Source organism: Rhinolophus sinicus, chromosome 16 (genome assembly GCF_057876585.1).
Source record: "Rhinolophus sinicus isolate RSI-liver-muscle chromosome 16, RSI-T2T, whole genome shotgun sequence".
Taxonomy (NCBI): domain Eukaryota; kingdom Metazoa; phylum Chordata; class Mammalia; order Chiroptera; family Rhinolophidae; genus Rhinolophus; species Rhinolophus sinicus.
Window position 1 is genome coordinate 51,105,530 of NC_142516.1, and position 20,011 is coordinate 51,125,540.

The window sequence follows — 20,011 nt, forward strand, 5'->3', positions numbered from 1 at the left end:
CATAGCAAATGTTTTTAAACCTCGTAGCAAAATTAAACATTTAATACTGTTGAAAGTATATGAACAAACAAACTATTTTCATCACATGTACACCTAAATTGAGTTTTACATTTCTTTATTAAAATATATAGTTTATAATTTTTATTCATCCAATCCAATTTCCAAATCCTCCAAAATAATTTTAACAGATACTGTATTAGTCAGTAAATAGCATTCATCATCCTGATCCTAAAGTTCACAGAATGTGCTTTGCATGAAGATAGAATAGTTTTAATACCAACATATAAAAAACCATCCAATAAGGTCAAGTCAAATCAATGACAAAGTAATTGAAATATATCTACCAGTCTGCCCATATAAAAGGAGATAATTTAAGAACGATTATGTTTTCAAGAAATAGGTTTTGCCCAGAAAGAAGTACAATTAGAACAAAATTCTGCTAAATCAAAATTTTCTTTTTAAAGTTACTGTAAATATAACAATTATCACTGCCAAGTCTGTTAAGAGGTTGAAGTATAAAGTATGACTTAATGAGAATGTATAGGGACTTTACAAAATGACTCAATGAACAAAATAACATGCAAGTATTAATATCTCTATGAAATATGCTATTACATATTTTGGTTTATTGATACTAAATTCACATCCAAAGTTAGGAAATTTTTAATTTGCATATTAAGTTTTACAAACAACTGTATAAACATATTAGCATAAGCTATTTTGTTCTCTGTTTTATTTTATTTTTAACCATTTGGAGAATAACTAAAAGGAAGAATATGCCCTTTATCATATATTAAAATATTTCTTATTTCAGTGACAATAAATAAGTTGTTAGAGTAACTCAAGTGAACTTCTGCATTTCCCAATTCATAAATCAGTTGGTGTTTACTCTTCCCAAAAATAAAAGGGGAACATTCCCCAACTCATTTTATATGGCTGGGATTAAAATCCTGATTTAAAAAAGAGTAAATGACAAACACAAGAAAATTTAACCACTACCAATATTCCTCTAGAAAACAGACACAAACATATCTATAACAAAATCCTAACAAATCAAAGAGTATAATAAATATATTATACATATAAAAAGTATAATAAATCATGACTTAGCCCAGAATTCAAAGTTGCTTTATCATAAAAATCAATCAGGGTAACAGATTAAAAGAGAAAAAGCATAAGATTATCTCTCTTTAACATTCACTCATAAATAAAAACTCCAGCAAACTAGAAATAGAAAGCAAGTCCCTCAACTTGATAAAAGGTATCTACAAAGATCCTATAGCTAACAGCATACTTAACGGTGAAAGTTGGAGTGTTTTCTTTCTAAGATCGGGAAGAGAACAAGGATACCCTTCCTCACCATTTCTATTCAAGACTGTAGGTCCTAATTAATACAATACAACAAGAAAAGTTAATAAAAGGCAGAAAAATTGAAAAGGGAGAAGTAAAACTGTCTTTGTTTGCAGATAATATGATTATCCCTGCAGAATATCCTGAAGATTTGTTTTAAAAAGCTGTTAGAAATAATAAATACATTTAGTAACATTATGAGGTTATAAGTACCTTATAACATTATAAACAATGCTAGTATTAAAATTTATAATAGCATATAATATCATTTATAATAGTATCAAATAAATGATATACATAGAGATGAACCTTAAGAGTATATGCAAGAATTATACACTGAAAACTAGGAAACATTGGTAAGAGAAATCAAAGACCTAAATAGAGATATACCATGTTCATGGATATTGTTAAGATATTAATTTTCCTGAAATTGATCTATAGAGTCAATGCAATTTCAATCAAAATACCAGGAAGGTTTTTCATGGAATATGAGAAGCTAATTCTAAAATTTATATGCAACTACAAAGGACCTGAAATAACCACAAAAATTTAGAAACATAATACAATGTGGGATGAATTATATACAACCTAATTTTAAGACTATAAAGCTATGGGAATCAAGAAAGTAGGGTATTGACATAAAGATAATATTTAAAAAATTGAAACAGAAATATACCCACATGTATATGGTTAATTGATTGTCAATAAAAATGCCAAGGTAATTCAATGGAGAAATTATAGTCTTTTCAAAAAATGGTGTAGGAGAAATTGGATATTCATATGGAAAGATATGAAACTTAACTCACACCATATATAAAAATTAACTCAAAATTTATCATAGACCTAAAGATAACATTATAAACTCCTAGAAGAAAACATGGGACTATTTAAGTGAAATTACGTTTGACAAAAATTTTCAATACTTCACAAAATTCCAAAGAAGGAAACTAATAAATTAACTTGATCAAAATAAGACTTTCACTCTTTGAAAAGATACTTAAGAAAATGAAAAGCACAAGCCCACAGATGTGGGAAAAAAGTTTGCAAAACATATTTCTGACAAAGGATTTGTACCCAGAATATGCAAATATCTAAAAAGAACTCAAGAAGGAGACAAAAAACATAGTTTTTAAAAAATAGGCAAATGGTTTGGACACTTTACAGAAGACAGGCAAATGACCAACAGCATAGGAAAAAATGCTTTGGTCATTTCAGTGAAATACAAATTAAAACTACAGTGAGTTACTACTACATATTCACTGGAAGTATAAATAAAATTAAAAGCACTGTCAGTAACCATGTGCTGGCAAAGTAGCAGAGCAACTGGAACTTTTATACATTATCAACAGGGATGTAAAATGGTACAACCACTTTGGAAAACAGTTTGGTAGTTATTTATAAAGTTAAACATATCTTATCATATAACTCAGCAATCTCTCTCCTGCTTAACTATCCAAGTGAAATAAAAACATATGCCCATATAAGCACTTGTAGTGAACATACATAACAGTTTTATTCATAACAACCAAAAACTAGAAACAATCCAAATACCCATAAACTAGTAAAACAGAAAAAATGAACTGTGGTATAGTCATACAATGAACTACTACTCGGCAATAAAAAGGAACAAACTCCATGATACCTATGCAGGTACAATCTAAAAGAAACCAGGTACGGAAACTACATAATGTATAATTCCATTTATATTAAATTCTAGAAAGACAAGACAACAATGACATAAAGATCTGTGGTTGCCAGGGGACGGGATGGGAAGAGAATTAACTATAAAAAGGAAGAAACAAACTTTTTGAGGTGATGGAAATGTTCTATATCTTGATTGTGATAAGTGGTACATGAGAGTACACATTTGCCCAAACTCATCAAATTGTACTCTTAAAATTGGTGAATTTTATTGTATGTAAATTACACCTCAACAAAGCCAATAAAAATTAAAAGCAATCAAATACATGTTGAAGACATTACATTGGTGGGAATGTCTGATAACTTACCTATCCAAAAAATAACTACAGTTTGTTTGATTTGAATATGTAGAAATTCAAGAAAAAAACAAAAACAAAAAAGCCCACAAAAGGATATCAGTGGGAAACTCAGTCTTCCTCTCATCTCTACAATTTCTATGCCTTTTTTTCACTTCAATTATATTCACAAGGAAACTAAATTAACATGTTATTAATTAAGGTATCCACATTTTAAAGGATGCTTTATTAACATAGAAGACTCTTTAACTGATAACACGCAGATCATTCTTTTCCAAAGGGGGACTCTCCCCCAAATCCTCACAATCTGAAGTCTTTACCCTATAAGTCAGAATGTCAGTGGTCTTTCAGCATCTTAGTATCCCACTTCTCACAATGTGCAAAACCTTGTTCTAAACTTTATCTCCTGGCAAATACATATAAACCATTACTCATCAATATGTCAACTTGGATATACTACAAGTCACATTAAAATATCCTTAAAGAGTAATTACAAAAATCAAAGCCATTATTCTGTATTCCAGATTACAGTAAACCTGAGAACAGAAAGCATACACACAGGACACTTTTATTAATAATACAAGATAGTATATATGCCAAAATAGAGTGATGAGTGGTAAACTCAGTAAGATTCCCATGATAAGATGATACGAAAACAAAGCATAAGTGGACTAGAAGGACCTATGAGGGACCTTACCATTCCTGAACAACAGGTTTGAAAAAGATGAATGAGCATGAGACTGACATAGATGTGACTATGTGAACATTTTCAGTGGAGAAGGTAGAATTGAAGATTATCTGAATTATCTGAATTGAAGATTAGAGAGAAGTACAAGATAAGGTTGGAAAGATAGGGTTCATTTATTCAAGAAACATTTATTGTATATCTATTATGTGTCAGGCACAGTACAGCAATAGAGCTGTTTGGAAATTCTAGACTTAGGAATTTGGCCTTTTTAGTCTACAGCAGTAAAAGTAATAGAGTTTTACAGAGCTCACAGCAATTTCACATACATTATCTCAACCAATCTTCATAACAAATTACTTTAAACCATGATGACACAGAGACTTAGGAAAGCATTTTTTTTTTTTTTTTTTTTTTAAGTTCATACAGCCAGAGACAGGGCAAAAAAAGAAAAAAGAAACAGATCTTCCCACTCATAATCCAGTGTGCTCTTTTCTTCCTCCATTCTCTAATACCATTCAGCTCCTTTTCTCAAGAAAATAATCAGTTTAAAAAAACAAAACTATAATGTGATCAAAGTAATATTCTAGTCAAATACATATGGCCCTATGTTGTATGGGTTAAATTAGAAAGCAAAGAACACGGAAGCAAGATCTACTCGTGCTCTACAATAATAATCCAGGAATAGGTGGAGCAGTGAGAATAAAAGTCACTGTCTATGAGACTATAGAAAGATTCAATTGGGTGTCTTATTTGAAAATTTCAAGAGGCTCAAAGATAACTAGACCAGTAGAGCCACTGGTAAAACTGAAATGTCAACAAGTGGATCTATTTTGTGGAGGTAATCTTCTATAATGGTCAAATTATTCCCCAAACACAAAGATATTTGGTCAGACATTATACAATGCTCATCTCTACTCCTAAAACCAGAATAACCCAGGGTTTACTGCCACTGGATATTTTGTTTAGATTGTTTGTCTATTCTTAAAAGTCTAGACCCTCCACCAGCCCCCAGAGTTACCCATATTTATAAAGCCCAGTAAGAGTTTATGCCCACTTTCTGGACATTTCTAAGAGAGTTCGTATACATAAATCTATCAGAATTAATAAATATCTGTTTACTTAAATCTATACTTGAGTCAAAGCTTTCGTCCAGGGGATGGATCTGGGTATTTTTTTTTTCCTAATCAAAGGTGTGCAACTGAGAAAGTACTTTAAATTTTACAAAAAGATGAAATCTAGCTTACTTCTGAGAAGTAAATTATTTCTCAGGGCAGGGTTATATTTGTAATTTCTCCCAAGATTCCAAAATATTCCATTCATTTATGATATTAGTTTATTGACCAGAAGATTGGCTTAGTAACTCTTTAACAACTATAACTCGAGATCCAACAGATAAACCAATTTTTGAAAAGGGGATAACAACTAGGGTTAGGAGCACAGTAGGGAGGGCTGATTCCAACAAAAATCACACACAACGCCTGATGTATGCGATGGAAAGAGCAGAGGTCAGTGCTGCGCTTTGCAATGGCCAGTAGAGGATGCCAACGTACAAGGACACACAGGGCTCCCCTGCCACCCCCACAACATACAAGCAGTTGTCATCAAAACAAAAAGCATTGTCATGATATACTGTGAAGTCCGGCGTTCTGGGCTCATCATAGAGCACTACTCAATAACAATCACCAAGTTGTCTTTTTAATCGTTAGTGTCTGGGCTTGTGTCACAGAAACAAAGGAACTGCAAAATACTGTGAGTACCTTTGAAAGATGATCACACTTAGCCACTCTCTGATGCAAGGAAACCACCAAGCTTCATACGATTATCTTTCCAGAAATGATACCCCAAGTTTTACAGACATTTGAAAATAAATTTACAGCCTTAAAATGCTCGTTTGAATTGATGTATTATTTAGCTTCTTCAAATAATGTGAATCAAAGCTGAAGGAAATGTTGAGATACGGGGTAAGAAATTTAATTTGATCTATAATTTGGAAGTATCGATCTTAAATTATAAATACTAATATACTTAAAAGGAATTCCTCATATTTAGCACTCAGGGGAGAGTCTGTCCGTCTATGCCCCTCTTCCATAGCCAAGAACACAGACACTCAAATACACCAGTGGCAATCACATTTTAAAATTCATTTCGTGAATTTGCTGTACAATTTTAAGAATTATGTATCTAGCCCTTTTTGAGCTCCATAACACAGCTATTTCTTGTAGAGAGGAACTTTGCTGTCAATCACTGCTTCCTTTTGCCTCGCAAATATGTGCTGCAGCTTTCACTTGTCAGTCCTATTATATGTAATGTAGGCAGCTTAGCACTAAATCAATTTAAGGAACTGCAAAAGTTAAATACATACATTATTATTATGATGACAGAAAAGGCAATGACTGTCTTGCAGCCCCATTTGCTTTCTTTGTTAAGGAAGAGAAAGCTAATTATCTGCAGCTGTCAACCATGAAAACCTAGACCTATTTAAGTCAACATTAGCCTTGGACAACTGAAAACATTTCTCATATTTTTGCCCGATTGTTTTCTTTTTGCAAAAAAAACAACACATAATTTCATTACAAATATTAAACATTCTGAGGACAATGTAAAAACAAGTTGAAAATGTAAAACTACCCGTTTGTATCTCTTCATAACCAATTCATTTTAATATTTAAAAAACCAACGACCAATACTTTGTAATATCCATTCTCCAATTAGTGTAGCCAAAATTTAGACAGATACAAAGCCTCTCCACAAAAATTCATATTAAAAAAAACAACAACTGAAAGCCCACAGACTATTGGTTACCCTGAAATTATGGTATAGATGATCAAGGGAGAAATTCGATCCACTTCAGATTTAATTAACAAAAAGAGAGAAAGGAAAACATGTCCCAAAGTTGAAATGCTGATAAATGATAGAAAATTCACGCTGAATCACAGGCATCTATGCTTGTATATTATTCTCCTTAATCTACCAATCTTCAGTTTTCCAATCTAGTCCCATTAGATTCTAGAACTGAATAACTAACTAGTTTTGAATTTTCTTTTTTCAAATTTTAGGATGAACTTGTATATTTCCAAGATACCAAATAAGAATAAAAATGATATTCTTAATAAGTCAATGAAAAACAAATTAATCATCAAGATATAAACTATGGAATCTTTTAACACTGTGCCCTAAAAAGCACACAAAGGTCTTTATTCTTGATGACAAATATTCTCTGCATTTGCTCTTACTGAGTTTTCACTGATAAAACATTATTTTCCTTTTAATTTCTTTAGTAAAGCTCTTCTTCTCACAAGAGTACACTCAATATTATTTTTAAATTATATGAAATCCCTGCCTATTTAGCTTTCTAATGAATGTTCTTAAACACATGTTAACTCCTAGTATAAGCAAAACCAACATAAAATAATTAAGCTTTTAAAATCAACAATGTAAGAAACAATTTTGACATATGGTCTAACAGAATTATCATTTTAAAAATTATAGTTCCATCATTAAGTCCATAAACCAGCCTTAAAGGGAAGCCTTTTCTAACTACAGCTGACGGACAACTCCAAGATTCTGCTTTGCCACAATCTCTCCTTACAATCTTGAGGAATCACTATTGTATTTGTTGCGGAGAAGGGAGAAAAGGTCAAGCACCATTAGTATAAATAGGATAAAAAGCAAACTCATCTCACATCCAAAGAATCACACGTGAAAAAAGTTATGGTACAGACATAGACATGGCCTACGTGATACATAAGGAAATAGTAAAGTAGTTACACTGCGCCAGACTCTAAGCACATTTCCCACTGTGCCCAAACTAATCACTGACAGGATCAAGATTCCATCTCAACTTTTGGCAACAAAGCCCAAATTCTTTTCACAACACAATACTACCTCCAAGCAGAGTTCTTCTCGGACTTTATATTTTTAGAAATCGCTACCTATCAAGATTGAAAGATGGTTGTCATCCTTTACAGTTGATGATGCTGGTGACAGTGTTATTCTGTATGCATATAAACATGACAGAAATAAGAAAAATGATTCGCAGGCAATCCTTTGTCTTAAAATGAGGAGGATATGATAGATGACCTTCAAGGATTCTCCCAGCACTAATATTCTAATATTCCATCAGTTATTTATCTTGTTAAGATATTAGGGAACAGCTAAGAAGCCTCTGACTATTTCTTTTTTAACTTTCTGAAATCTGTTCAAGATAACATTATAATTCCTACTCAATCACTATTTATAAAAGCATTTATAAAGCATGTACACACAATGCAATATACAGATGATGTGTTACAGAATTGTATACTTGAAACCTAAATAATTTTACTAACCAATGTCACCCCAATAAATTTAATAATAAAAAAGAAAGCATCTACACTCATGTAATTCTCACAAGTCTGTAAAAGGGATTAGGTGAGAGAACTAAGTCTCAAAAAGATTGTAATGACTTGAACCAAATCACCAAACTACTAAATAACAGAGCAATTCCAAATGCATGTTTGTCCTATTCACAACTTAGAACACTTTCCATTATATATTAGGTGCCACAATAATAACAGCATTCATTTGTACACCACTATAACTTTGTCACATGCCCCCTCGTTTGATCCTCAGAACAACTCTGTAATGAAGGCAGGTAATATATTTCTGGCCTCACTGTACACATGAGAAAACTGAGACTTAGAGAATTTACACCACGTGCTCAAGGATCCTTACAGAGCAATGGCAAAACCAAATCTCAAACACAGGCCTTCTGACTCCAAGTCCAGTGCTTCTTTTGTTATAGTAATTTACTGTCAATTACAAGATGGCTTCAATATAGTATCTTTGAAACATTTCTATGCCTACCTTGTATACTGGTCTCTCTAAATCTGAACTTCGCTAAGTGTAATTGAGCTCATAACAGGATTATGTTTATATTTTATGATATAGTAACATGTTTCTAATATAGAATTTATTTTCTAAAGATATTTATCTAAGACTGTCAAAAAGATCCCATCCAAAATTTGGATGATTAAGAATAGGTTTCTAATCACTAGAAAAATCCTACTTAAATCCCAACAGAAAAAAAAAAAAAAAAAGATGCCTAATTGGGTAGTCTGTTAAATTATAAATCAGCCTTCTCCTTGCTCACGTCCACTTAACAGGACAGATAGTAGTACTGCCTTTCTATCTTTAATTCCTCAGAATCTTTCTACCAAAATGTACTGTCATTACTGAAAGCCAGAATGATCTCATTTAGTAAAACAGCTTCTTGCCCTTTCATTAGGCCCCAATCTAAATTATAGTATAAAGTCATAAGGCTCTGTACTCGTGACTGGCTCATGATAAAGGGTACTGGCGGGCCATGTGGCCTGATGAAGTCCTGGGACACAGAAGGGTCTTTTTTGGACTTTATCAGTCTTAGAGCAGGCAATTTATTTTGAGCCAGAAAAATAAAATATAATCTTGGGCCATCTGGATCTGTAACACTCTGTATTTGTTTAGAAAGGTCACTGTTGTCAAGTCATTGAATGTTATCGCTGAAATTGACAGGAAGAGAGAAGTTTTTGAAAGTGGGCCAGGAATATTAAAGCACCGGATATTAAGGTGTAAAGTCATATTTAAAAGCTTGGACTTTAGTGTTAAACAGACCACAGTTCAAATCTCAGCTCCACCAGCTATTAGTTAAATAATCTTGGGCAAGTCAGCTGCTTTCTTAATCTATTTTTCCCAATTGATGAAACATAGATAATAATACTCTAGAAAGATAGTATAATAATAAAATGATACAAGACGTATACATCACTAGCTTATAGTTACCATTCAAAACTTATTCACTAACTATTTTCTGTGTAATTTGCGTCCTCATTTTCCTATGCTTTTGCATGAAACTAAAATTTTCATTACTTTTATAAACACTTATAAAGAAAGCAAAGTGGAATTTAAATACAGACTCACAATTTATGCTATGCGTATCAAATATGTGGATTTAGTATATTTAGAGCCTATCTCTAACTAAAACTTCAGGCTATCTAAAGCCAGGGTGTCAAAACTGTGGCCCGTGGGCCAACTGCGGTCCGCAATCCATTGTTAATTGGCCCGCAGCAAATTCCAAAAATATACTCAGTTTACTTAAATAAACCAGGAGAGGCAATACGTACTTCACCTCGAGTGAGTGGCCCGGCTGTTTGTGTATTTTACCGCATATGGCCCTTGGTAAAAAAGGCTGAAAAAAGTTTGGACACCCCTGATCTAAAGCATTTAAGCAACATTTTAAATCAGATTTATAGCAGCTATTAGTTTGTTGGTAGAATGACTGAGTTGCTATGTCACTGAAGAATGAATACTAAGCAATATCAAATCCATATCTGAACAATTTCAGTGGGACTAAGACTGCTGTTTTACTGGACAACTGTTATAATAGCCTTACGTTGTTATGCAATAACAATATTTTCTTTGCATTAGGTAGTTTTCTATTAACGTTTTACAGCAGTACTACCACCCAACCATGATAGTAAAGAGACATCCAGAGTTGATGTAGACAAGCTACGTACCAGTACTTTGGCCCTTTCCTTTTGCAAAATTAACAATGTATTTAAAAATATACAAATAATTAAAACATAAATTTTTGAAAAGCAGCTCAATCAAAACTCCACCCAGAATGTTGCCAAAGAGCAATGTCTTCAATTACATGGGCCAGATTTCAGATCAACGTATGTAACCCCTTAAGTATCTCAAAGGTGGGCCAATAGTTCACCTGTACTTTGACAGGAACAGACATCAGGATGTGGTGAACTGAATTATCCCCACACATGACTGGTTTCCCCAAAATCAAAATAGGCACTACAAGTTAGAGCAAAAAGTACAGTCTCGGCCTAGAAAAGGACATTTCCATCTGTTTTCTAATTTCAAGTATTATTAGCTGCTACACACTTTCCTTGGTGTCAACAAAAACAGGCACACATCTTCCATATAAATCACTGGGTGAGTTCTCTGCTTTCTCCATAATATTGACCTAAGAGATCTGGTAGTTATTAATAATAAATTTCAAACTCCAGGATCTAATCAAGACTACTTACAGACCAAACAGAAGTCTAAAATATGCATATTGGATTTAGGGCTATAAAGATAAGTAGATCAGAGAAATCTATAAGCTTATATAGAAAAATATATCCAAGAAGCCCTCTTGACTAACTTTTACTTACCCCACTTGCTAGATGAACCCACACTTTCCATTTCCTCTCCAACCATACGAACAGATGCCCATGCATGCGGGTAACTCACAGCACACAGACTACAGTTCTGCTCCCAAATGCTGAGTTGTATGTTCTCCCCAAATCAGTAGTATCTGTTCCAAAACTTCATTAGTGGATTTTCAGTCTTATTGTAATTAACTAATTAAAAATTAGATAAACTATGAAAACAAAAATAAAAGGTATTATATCTTTAAAAATTAAGTCAAAAGTTTTGAAAAGACTCGATAAAGGCAAGTTACTACAAAACACTGCTGTTGCAATACACAAAGGTAAGAGACATATAAACACTGGGGAAAATCACAAAAGATAGAATAGTGGTTTTCAAACTATAGCATGGAGGCCCTGTGAAAACATAGATTGTTGAGCCCCTCCCCTTAGTTTCTGATCCAGCAGGTATGGGGAGAAACCAAAGATCCTGCATGCTAAGAATCGTCCATGTGATGCTGCTGCTGCTGCTCTGGGAGCCACTTTGAGAAGCACTGCTTTCAATTGTCTAAGTTTTTATTCTACATTTAGAAAATATAACCTGGAAATGATTTGTTATGAATGTAGATTTATGAAAGCGTTGGAGCGCCAATCAGCCAACCTATACTACCAGGAAAGGCCTTGCTCCTAATCAAAAGACAGTCCATTTATGTGTTTTAAATTAAAAGAAAATGTTAGTGGGATGTATGCATAATTTTTATCACCTACTGTTTTGATTGACTTTTTCAATTAATGGACAAACTATGAGAACCAAACTCATCAGAAGAGATCTGTCAAATATGGTTTATAAAAGAACCACTAGAGTTTGAAATCCCTTTACCTTCACTATTTGTAAGAAGGAAATTCCAATGTGAAAGCCTCCTTGGTTAAAAAGCTTCCTAAAAACACAAACTGACAATATCAATGAAGCTTTAACAATAAAAGGTTAAGTATCACTATCTTCAATTTACAAATGAGCTTTCTGCCTCAGACAGGATAAGAACATCTAAAGGTAAGTTGTTAGCCAGCCAACCAGTGGCAGAATCGAAACTTGAATACAAATCTGCTCCCAAATTCAATGTGTTTCTTTATTTTTTTTCCAACCTTACAACATTACAATAATCTTTGGAAGAGTCAGAAGTTAGAAACACCTTTGGGGTCCCAATCAATCTAAACATCTGCAAAACAGAAAATGCCCAAATATATATAGCTGTGAGAACTAAATGGATTATAAGCATTATAACTGTTGTCTTGAACATAATCATAAACATCATCTATAAGCTGTACTTACCATTAAATAGCTACACAGGATCACCAAATATAGGGCACTAGAAGGTAGCTAGTCTACCAACACTGAAGCAAAGTCTTTGAATACAACTCCACTTAGGTAAGAAATCCATGGAGGATGGATGGATGACAGATGACAGATTCAGAAGCAGATACCGGAGGGTAAGTGAAATGGAGACAACCATGTTCAGAGAGAGATGAAGAAGCACATTAGATGTACACTGAAGTAATACATCCAATGATGTGGCACTTGATGAACTGCTCGGAAACAAGAGCAGACAAACCAGCCCAGTGATAGCAATCACCAAAATGATACCATTAATGCACGTTTATCATTTAGAAACCAGAAGTAGAAACAAAAAAGCACCATCTCTGTCTTACAAAATGGTGATACATTCATATAGTATCATATGAAGTCAAGAAGTAAAAAGGACCCTATCTACTAAACTACATAGGAATTCAAATGTCCAGATTTATATACTTAGTATGTTTAGAGCACTGGCCCTAACTGGTGTTCTAGTGTTCAAGAATAGGCAACAGTGTGAAGATTTGCAATCATTGTAGGAAACCTCCTAAAATAACTACTGCCTTTTTTTAGAAAGTGAAACGAAGTAAATAAAGACCTAACATGTTAGCAGTAAGTTAAGAACCTAAGAATGGTTAGGATGGCACTATATATATATTTTTTAATTTTTTCAAAAACAGAAAACAACAAGTGTTGGTGAGTATCTGGAGAAATTAGAACGCTTGTGTACTGTTAGTGGGAATGCAAAATGGTGCAGCTGTTATAAAAAACATTATGGAGGTTACTCAAAAAATTAAAAATAGAATTATCATACGATCCAGCAATACCACTTCTGGAAATATATCCAGAAAAATTGAAAACAAGACTTTGAAAAGATATTTGTACACCTGTGATCACTACAGCATTATTCACAGTAGCCAAGAGGTGGAAGCAACCTAAATGCCCATCAGTGGATGAATGGGTAAACAAAATGTGGTATACACATACAATGGAACATTATTCAGCCTTAAAAAAAAAAAGAAAAAGGAAATTCTGTCATATGCTACAACATGGGTAAACCTTGAGGACATTATGTTATGTAAAATAAGACAGTCACAAAAATACAAATACTGCATGATTCCACTTATATAAAATATCCAAAGTAGTCAAACTCTTAGAAAGTATAATAGAACGGTAGTTACCAGAGGCTGAGGAGAGGGGGAAAGGGAGTTATTCTTCAATGAATATAGGGTTGCAGTTTTGCAAGATGAAAAAGTTCTAGAGATCTGTTGCACAAACGAGAATGTAGTTAACTCTATTGTAAGTGGTATTAACCACTTAAAAATGGTTAATATGGTTTTTAAAAAACTAGAAATAGAAATGTCTTGAAAACACTGGTAAGGTAATAGAAGTACTGGAAAGTTTACATATTAACTTAAAAAAACAAAATAGTCTCACATGAGATTACATTTTAATCACTGTAATCTCTTAATAACACTAATTTTCATAAGATTCTTGGAATCTATTATTTAAATTTGTAACTTATAATGTAAAGAAGGTATTCTATATCAGAATTACTTGGAGGTCTTTTGAAATATTACTTATTCTCACCCAGAGAGATGCTCCCAGTTGAGTGAGACATCATTACTGATGCAAATATGCTATATTCTTCAACTGTGCTGGGACTGAAAACAGATTGAGAATTTCATTTTTAAATGATAGTTTAAATCAGTTGTAAGAAAAATTCATTTAAATCACTTTTTCTATAATAAGGAAATTACATATATTGTTTGATATAATTAAACTTTCTTCACACCATAAAGCTAAACATGGGTTTCATTTTCTGAAGGCATATGTAATACATTATAAATGTGGCAGCTCTAAACTACACTGAATAATCCCTGTTATGAGATCACATCTCCAGTGGGCTGGGCACCTATGGAGAATAGAAACAACAATATATGAAAGAAAAATATAGACAGATACCTCTCAAGACTGCTGAAATATTCTGCCCATAACATTTCTCTTTTTAACAGCCCTTTCTTATGTGCATATCTCCAGATGTCTTTTTCCCATGATCTCTATTTTCCAAAGTCCTTTGTTCATCTTTTTCCCCCTACATTTAGAGGAAGGGAAAGAACTAAATTTTCCATACCCAAACTTTCAAAAACAAAATCAAGGCTAAGTCTCACTTCCATATGTTGCTATTTCATCTCCAGGGAAACAAAGCCACAATTTAAGAACCAGGGGTTAATAGAATCTTTTCACACTGATTTAACTTCGGTGTATTTTTCTTATACCATATTTTAAAAATCTATTGATAAGTGTCTGCTAGTACTGTAAAATTCAGTCCTGAAGAGGACCCATGAACAATATGCTTTATTGGTAACATTCCTTAAAGATTACAAAAATACATTATTTAATGTGAAAATTACATATTATACATATTATACATATTATACATATTATACATGTTATAACCTGTATTCCATCAAAGTATATTTGAGCTCTATAATAACTTCTACATCTCAATTCCTGACTTCTTTTGTGTTAGATATTTTCTAATGTACCTTTTTCATTTCCTTGTTTCTTTCTCTATAATTTTTTTGCATTATTTCCTTAGTGGTTGCCCTGGAACTTACAATTAGCACTTAACTTGAAACATTCTAGTCTGGATTAATATGAAGTTGATTTCAATAATATATAAAAACTTTCCTCCAATATACTTCCATTTCCTTCCCTTTCTTTTTACTATTATTGCCAAACAAATTACATCTTTACTTGTGGTAAGCCCATCAACAAAGTTTTATTATTACTGCTTTATGCAGTTGTCTTTTAAAATAGGAGAAAAAAGTAACAAAAAAAATACATTTATTTGTATTTTTTACACATGTCTTTCTATGTATTAGATTGGTACAAAATTGTGGCTTTTGCAATTACTTTTATCCTTTACTTTTGCACCAACCTAATAGTTACCTTTACTATTGCTCTTTATTTCTTCATGTGAATTAGTTTACTGTCTAGTGTCCTTTTGTTTCAAGTTGGAGAACTTCTCTTAATATTTGTGGTAGGGCAGGTCTGCTAGCCACAGAGTGTCTGTATTTGTAAATGTCTTAATCTCTCCTTCATCTTGGAAGTTTAGCTAGATACAGAATTCCTGGCTGACAGTCTTTTTCTTACAACACTTTGAAAATACCTTCTAGCCTCCATGGTTTCTGGTAAGAAGTCAGCTATTAATCTTATTGGCGATCCCCTTTATATGACAAGTTATTTTTCTCTTGCTGCTTTCAAAATTTCCTTGTCTTTCACTTTTATAAGTTTGACTATAATGTGTCTAAGAGTGGATTGCTCTGGGTTTATTCTATTTAAGTACCATGAGTTTCTTTAATGTGTAGATTAACATTCATAAACAATTTTGGTAACTTTTCTGCCATTATTTCTTTAAATACTCTGCCTCTTTCTTTTGTTCTTCTCCTTCTGGAACTCCCATTATGCATATGCTGGTACACTTTATGGAATCCCATAGATTTCTTGAAGCCCTGTTCATTTTTTTTATTTTCTTACTACTCCTCACACTGGATAATCTCTATTGAATTATTACCTTCAAGATGACTGATTATTTCATCTGGCAACTCCTACCTGTTGTTAAGCCCACTTACTAAATTTTTCATCTCAGTTATCGTCGTTTTAAAGTCCAGAATTTCTATATGGTTCCTTTTAAACAATTTCTATGGTAATTGATATTCTCTTTGGTAAGATATCATTCTTATACTTTCCTTTAATTCTTTAGGCATGGTTTCATTTAGTTCTTTAAACATATTTATAAAAGCTACAAAATCTTTTGTCTAAGAAGTCTAAATCTGGGCTCCCACAGTGACATCTTTCTGTTGGCGGGTTTTTGTGTTTTTTTTAACAACTCATTGAAATCCTCCACACTGCCCACCAAGAATTTTTTATCACTCATTTTGTTTCTATTAATACTGCTTATGTGTTTAGCAGTTTCATAAAATAATTCTGTAGATTCTGTATTCCCTATAGTATGTGGCCACTGAGTTCTCTATTAGACTTTTTTTTTTTAAGGTATTCTTTTATTTTTTAGCCTGGCTTCCTAGGAGTCATATTGGATAGGCATAATTTAGTGGTCAACCCATGATTGGTTAGAGGATTTCCTTAAATGCTTGCTTGTTTGTCTTCCACCCTTTGCCAATGGAATCTTTATCAGAAGTCATACCTGCAAACTTCAGGCACTTTATACGACAGCCTCAATTTGCACTTCCTGCTTACACAGAAACTCAGTCTCAGCCAGAAGCAGTCTCTCCCTTCCCAGGTCTCTCCTGAGCATGTGCACAGTCTTGCAACCTTTCAAATGTCCAGGATAATGTTTAGAGCTTTACAAAATTCCTTACGGTTGGCTAATTCTCCAGGATTCCCTTTTAAATTCCCGGCCAGGCTCTTGTTTGCCCCAACTGAAATCACAGCTCTAAGCAGTGGGGGTGTTGCCAACAGTTGCTATTGTTTCAGGAAAGCCCTAGAAGTAGGTTTTTTCTTCCCCCAACTGTGCTGAGCTCTGAGTCAAATCAAATAGCCAACCACTTTCTGAGAATAGAGTTTTCCCAGGGAGCTGCAAGTTTGGAAAAAAAATATCAACTGTGCTCTGGGGCTGGTGATTTTAATGGATCTTCAGAAGTGGTCAGATCTCTCCGTTGTCTGTAATGCTGCCAGCTTTTGCTATACCATACTACGCTGGGGAAGGAGGCAAGATGGAAATAGCCTCAAGTTAAAATGTCACAGACCCCAGTGCCTTCTTAGGGTTCAATAGTTTTCTCTTGGGGAGTCGATTTTCAGTTCATTCTCTGACTTTGGTTAATTGCCAAAATTCTGAAATAGTTGATTACAGTTGTTTTGCCCATGTTTTTGTTTTAGAGGGAGAGCAAATATACTGAGGCCCTCACACCACCAATCTGGAAGCCAACCAAGCTCTACAATATTAAATCTATGTTCATGTTGTTTTTAAGACAAAAAAAAAAAAAAAACAACATTTTAACAACAAAAAATTGTTTAAAGAGTTATAAATTTTTGGATCACTGATTCTTATCTCTAGTAGGAACATGAAAAAAAAACTATACTATCATATTTAAAGTTTAATAGGAGAGAAACTGTGAGGGGAAAAATAAAGTAAACTGCACGAGCAATGTCTCACTGTACTAATTTCCTGCTAACTAACATGTAAATTATTAGACGTAAAGGTGGTTTCTGGTCTTAGATCCACATTCAGCCACAAAAGACTTCTCAAGTCTTTTTTAGACAACAAAAACAAATGAGGAAGAAATGCTATTCCATCTTGTCTTACTACTTAGCTGACCTTGGCCAAAGCCAATTAAACTCTAACAGGGATAAAAGGAGCCACAAAAGACAGAGCGGGAAATATAACAGAGAAGAATCCTGAAGCAATCCTATCTCCTGAGATTTCTCTAAAGAGATTCAGTACAGAGAGATTGGTTTACCTCAGATTCACCCAAGTATCGGCCAAAGCCATGTAGTTACGGTAGAGTAAGGTGTGCTTCTGGAAAGGAAAAGAGTTATTCATTACTATTATCTCTCTTCAACATTGCCTGATATTTGTAAGCCGTGGAAAGACCAAAACTGTCAAAAGAGAGCAAGAAAAGTAAACATCTTTTAGCAAAACTTTTATTTTCAAGAACACTATTATGCCTCTTTAACTTTTCTACTGTTGTATAAGAAACCACTCCAAAACTTACTGGCACAAGAAAACAACCATTTTATTTGCTCATAATTCTGCTGTCGGGGCTGGGCTCCGCTAGGCAGTTCTTCTGCTCATCTTGGTGATGGTGACTCATATGATTGCTTTCAGCTGGTAGATGGGAACAAGGTCCCACTAGAATACTAGATGGCTAGGTTTCTCTTTCCATGTAATCTCAGGGCCTCTCTCTTTCCATGTGGCCTTTTTTCCAAATGGTCTCCCTAAGAAGGTAGCCAGATTTCTTACATGATGGTTCAGGTCTCCCAAAAACACAAAAGCAAAAGCTACCTGGCTTTCTTAGGTCTTATACCCAGACCTGGAACAGTTTTAATTCTGTTTGTTAAAGTAAGCTACAGGCCCGGTACAGAGTGAAAAGAAAGGGTCTTCACAACAGCATGAATACCCAGAGGTGTGATTCATTGTAACTATCATCAGTGCCATAGACAACTAAAATAAGGCCAATGTTCAGGAGAGGAGAATGGGAACAACCACAAGAAACAATAACATGGCTAAAGCTAAGTGAAGACTGTGTAATCATAATCAAATTCCATTCTCTGTGCCTTCCCATGCTGCGGGGGTCAATCTCGGTTCAGGAAGAATCTTAATTATTATAGATAGAAGGAAAATAGGAACCTGCTTAATTACTTACAAGCCATATGACCTTAGACAAGTCAATCAATCTCTCCAAGCCTCAGTTCCTGAACTGTAAAATGGAAAATTATACAAGCCTGGTTATCTTATAGGAAAACCACAGAATAAGACAAGAAATGGCAAAAAGCTTTAAAAACTAAACTGCTATACAAATATAAGAAAGTATTATTTATCTGACAGGATCCTAACTATAGTCAACCTAGCTGGGCACCATTCTCTCTATTAATAAAATTATAATAATCATCGTTAATTACCCCAAATGCTAAATTACTACCACAGCAATAACATTATATATAAGAGGCTAAAATTACACCATGTTGTGTGACTCTGAATAACAACACTATGATTTATTATCGTCTGGTTATACGTCAGGTACTGCTACATACTTCAGGAAAACTATAACCAACCCTTACAAATCAACAAGGTAGGCATTATCCCTGTTTCACAAATAAATAAACTGAGTCAAAAAATTGACTACTTAAGTAACCTGCCCATGATCACACAGCTAGAAAGTAGAAAATCCACTATGAATGGTTAATGTATAATAGGCACTTTTAAATATTTGTTGTCTAAGTTAATGAACAAATACACAAAGCCAGGACTATCTGGCTTTAAAGCGAAGAGTCTTTCAACTATATCAAAATATCTCCCTCTCATAATTCCTACTTTATATGCAGCTATTGAAACTGTAATCACAGCAAACATATCTGATTAACAGGAACAATTCGTCACCTTCCTCATCTACAAAATGGATTCCCATCTGAAAAGTAAATTCAGTTTTTCAAAGATCTAATCTTTAATCTACTGAGTCATTATGAGTTATAATGGTCATGTTATAGGAAATACCAAGTAGAAAATAAAGTGATACATTTACCTACCAAAATATCTCCTAAACACAACAACAACAAAAAACAGTAAATATTTTTAAATGGCAAAATATGTGCAGCATGAATGACAAAATTTCATAATCTTATATTATGAAGAAATCTTTAAATTTAAAACAAGGAAGAAGAACAGAAGAAGAAAGTTCCCAATAGGAAAATAGGCTAAAAACATAAATGGACAATAACCAAA

At 33.5% G+C, this 20,011-nt stretch overlaps 1 protein-coding gene across 7 annotated transcripts in view; it reads right to left on the reverse strand.

Annotated features, from left to right (window-relative positions):
- Nucleotides 1-20,011, reverse strand: part of RFX3 (regulatory factor X3) — a 265,759-nt gene that overhangs the window by 203,658 nt on the left and 42,090 nt on the right. The window lies entirely within an intron of this gene.